This window comes from Miscanthus floridulus, unplaced genomic scaffold (genome assembly GCF_019320115.1).
Source record: "Miscanthus floridulus cultivar M001 unplaced genomic scaffold, ASM1932011v1 os_2657_1_2, whole genome shotgun sequence".
Taxonomy (NCBI): Eukaryota; Viridiplantae; Streptophyta; class Magnoliopsida; order Poales; family Poaceae; genus Miscanthus; species Miscanthus floridulus.
In genome coordinates this window covers 48686-52031 of record NW_027098435.1, presented here as the reverse complement: position 1 = coordinate 52031, position 3346 = coordinate 48686, and positions in this window count along the sequence as shown.

Sequence of the window (3346 nt, the reverse complement as noted above, 5' to 3'; positions counted from 1 at the left end):
ACACTGGTGTCTTGTATTCTTTGGAGCTCTGACATCTGGAATCTGTATATAAATATAAGTTACATGTGAGGATAATTATATACACGTACGCATGGAAGTGAGTTTATTAAATAAAAGTATGAATCACTTACAAACAAAAGGAGCTAATGATTGATTTGTCCAGAGCGTCCATGTGGTATAGTTGATGCAATTCTTCGAAACTAATATGTAAGATGTCATCGCCACGGAAGTAATGATGGTCTCTAAATCTGACAAAGATCCACTGCTCACCCCTGCCACACGCCTGCATGTACCACTTGTTGAGCAAGTACATTTGCGTACCCAATTCATTCAGAGCCGCAGGGTTGTACAGACTTTTGCCATATTTATAAGTCTTCCAGGTATCAACTTCCAGGTTCTGGATTGGAGCTTTGCCCGTCAATTGATCCAAGGTTAAACCAATATCTTGAAAAAAAGCATTAAGGGCTTGAACTGACACTTCTCCAGAGTTGTCTGGTCGATAGACTTCTATGTTGGAACCATATTGATTAGCAACAACAAGATTTTGCATTGGTTGCTTCTGTTGTCCGAGCTGTGGGACATCCTTCCCTGATGCTCTTTTCCTTTTCTTATCTGCATCATGTGACTTCACGAGGGAGCGGTCATAGTCTGATAGTGGCGAAGGCTTACGAAGTTCAATCATCTTTTTCTTGTGAGCATCGACCTTCTGCCTCAGCACCTCTCGTGGTAGGTAAAAGTATGGCTTCTCCTTAAGCTTCGCTTGACTCTTCTTTTTGGTATCTATAAAAAAATCTTTCACTTTTTTTTCTTCTTCAGCTGCTATTTGCTCATCAGTCTTTTCAGAAAGTATTTCTTGAGAAATAACTCTTTTTCTCGGGGTCTTCTTTGCCGCCGAGACCTTAGACGTCTTTGTAGTGCGTCGCTGTGGAGGGAGTGGGGGCGGTGTTGGAGACCGGCGTGGAGGCAATGTGGCCGGTGTTGGTGGAGACCGGCGTGGAGGCGTTGGAGATCGTTGTGGAGGCGGTGGGGCCGGTGTAGGAGTTGGAGATCGTTGTGGAGGCGATGGGGCCGGTGTAGGAGTTGGCGATCGCCGTGGGGATGAAGTCGTCTCGCCCCCCGCGACGCTGTGATGAGATGGGGAATGAATGATTAGGCTAGGCTGGGGGGAGACCCTGCTACAAAAACAAGTTGTGTGTCAATTATTTTTTAAGCCAATAGAAAATTAATGGAAAATAATATTTCATTCACTTTCATTCGTACCTAGGGTGAGGTAGGGGAAGCAGTGGCGCCCCAGGAATGATGATGAAGTGTTTGCGCCATTGAATAAATGTCTTCTCTGCTTCTCCTAGTGTCTTCTCCCCATCACCGCCTTCAATGTCAAGAGGAACATTGCTGTAACCTTTGAGCACTCTATCGACCGAGACGCTAGCATATCCAGGTTGAATAACTGACCCATGGATTCTTGGTGTCTTCGTTCGGTCTATTGGAGATACAACCCCGACAGCCACCATGATTGATGCATTATTACCATCTGGAATGTGCAGCTCACATGTTGTTAGAGGCTCGGTAATGTCATCAACAGGGAAGCGCAACCCAGCGTCGTCTTGAATAACTGGCAGCTCCGTAGAAGCACAACTACTTTTCATCTGACCAACGGGGCTAATGGTGACTCCCGGCGTTGATTGTGATTGCATTTGACTCATTGCTAGCTGCACTTGCCTCTTGATCTCCTCCTGCATTCTTGCCTCAAGAGTTTTTTCTCGTTCACGTGATTCAAGCAATGCTTGTCGTGACTCATCAACAAATTGCTCCAATGCACGGATTCGTTCTGCCTCCTCATCCTTCTTTCTCTGGCGGCTTCTGTAGGTATCCTTGTCTGCTGGGAATGCGTGTAGCCACGGAACCGCCCCATAGCCTCTTGTTCGACCACCGTGTTCGGGATTCTCTAGGGCATATGTCAATTCATCCTTCTCTCTGTTGGGCTTGAAAACACCACTATCAGCTTCTTCCCTAGCACGAGCTAGTCTCTGTGTTGCTCTCTCAATTTTTTGGCCGAAAATTAGCTTGCCAGTGTCTGGGTCTAGGCTTCCCCCATGAGCGTAGAACCAATTCTTCGCGCGTTGAGGCCAGTTCTTCTCTATTGTTTCAGGTATGATTCCCTTGGCAGTAATCTCTGCTTCTAGGTTCTGCCACTTGGGAATAGCACTCTTATAACCACCTGATCCCATGCGATGATGGTATTGCTTCTATCGGGCATTCTGCCGATTCCTCATCACACGTTCTTCACTGTCTTGGGATGTCTTGTATTCTACGAAGGCATCCCAATGGGACTCCAACTTGACAAACGCCTTAGCATTGAAATTCGGCGTAGCATTCTTCGAGATAAACTTTTTATACAATGTCTTCTTCCAACTCTGGAACAATGTTGCCATCTTCTTCATTGTCCAATCCCTCACTAGCTCCTTCAAAGCATCATCTGCTTGTAATGTGAAATGCTGAGTGATATCTCTGCAAGCTAGGTTCTTGTCACAATCAGATACAAAACTAACATTAGGAGCGGATATCTTCTGCTTCCATTCACGAGCACTAACTGGGATCCTATCCCTTACAACGAACCCACATTGATTGACATATGTCTGAGCATGTGGTCCCAATGGTTTGCCGGTGTCGGTGTTGAATTCTGATATTATGAAACGGCCCTCTAATGGCTTTTTTGGCCCTCGGACTTTCCTACTTTTGTTGGTGGTTGATGTAGATCCAGAGACCGGCTACATGAGTAGAAACACAACGATTAACAACAAATATACGTACGCATGCATCTATAAGAGATGATAGATAATCGAATATACCTCGCCAGTATTTTCTTGCGCGACAATTTGTTGATCTTCAATCACCGGCATATTCAGGATATCCTCATAATCAGCAAAGTACTGACTCGTGTCATCTACATCCACATTGGTGCCAGCGTTGATAATATCCGCCATTATGTCATCACTCAAGTTATCATCCGGAGCAGCCATTTGTATCTTCAAGATAACACATAGATAGAATTACTATGGTACATAACATAAGTACATGTGATAACACATATAGAATTACTAAATCCAATTAAATATAATAACACATAATATTTCATCAACATGGAAATAAGTACATGTATATATATACACATAGAATGATACAATATATTTTCTCTCTCTCTCAACACATAGAAATAAGTGCATATGTCTATATCTCTAGATATGCATGTGAAACACAAAGAATGTCTTTCTAGATACAATTTTCTCTCTCTCAACACATGAAAATAAGTACATGTATATATACATATAGAAATAATTAAGTACAT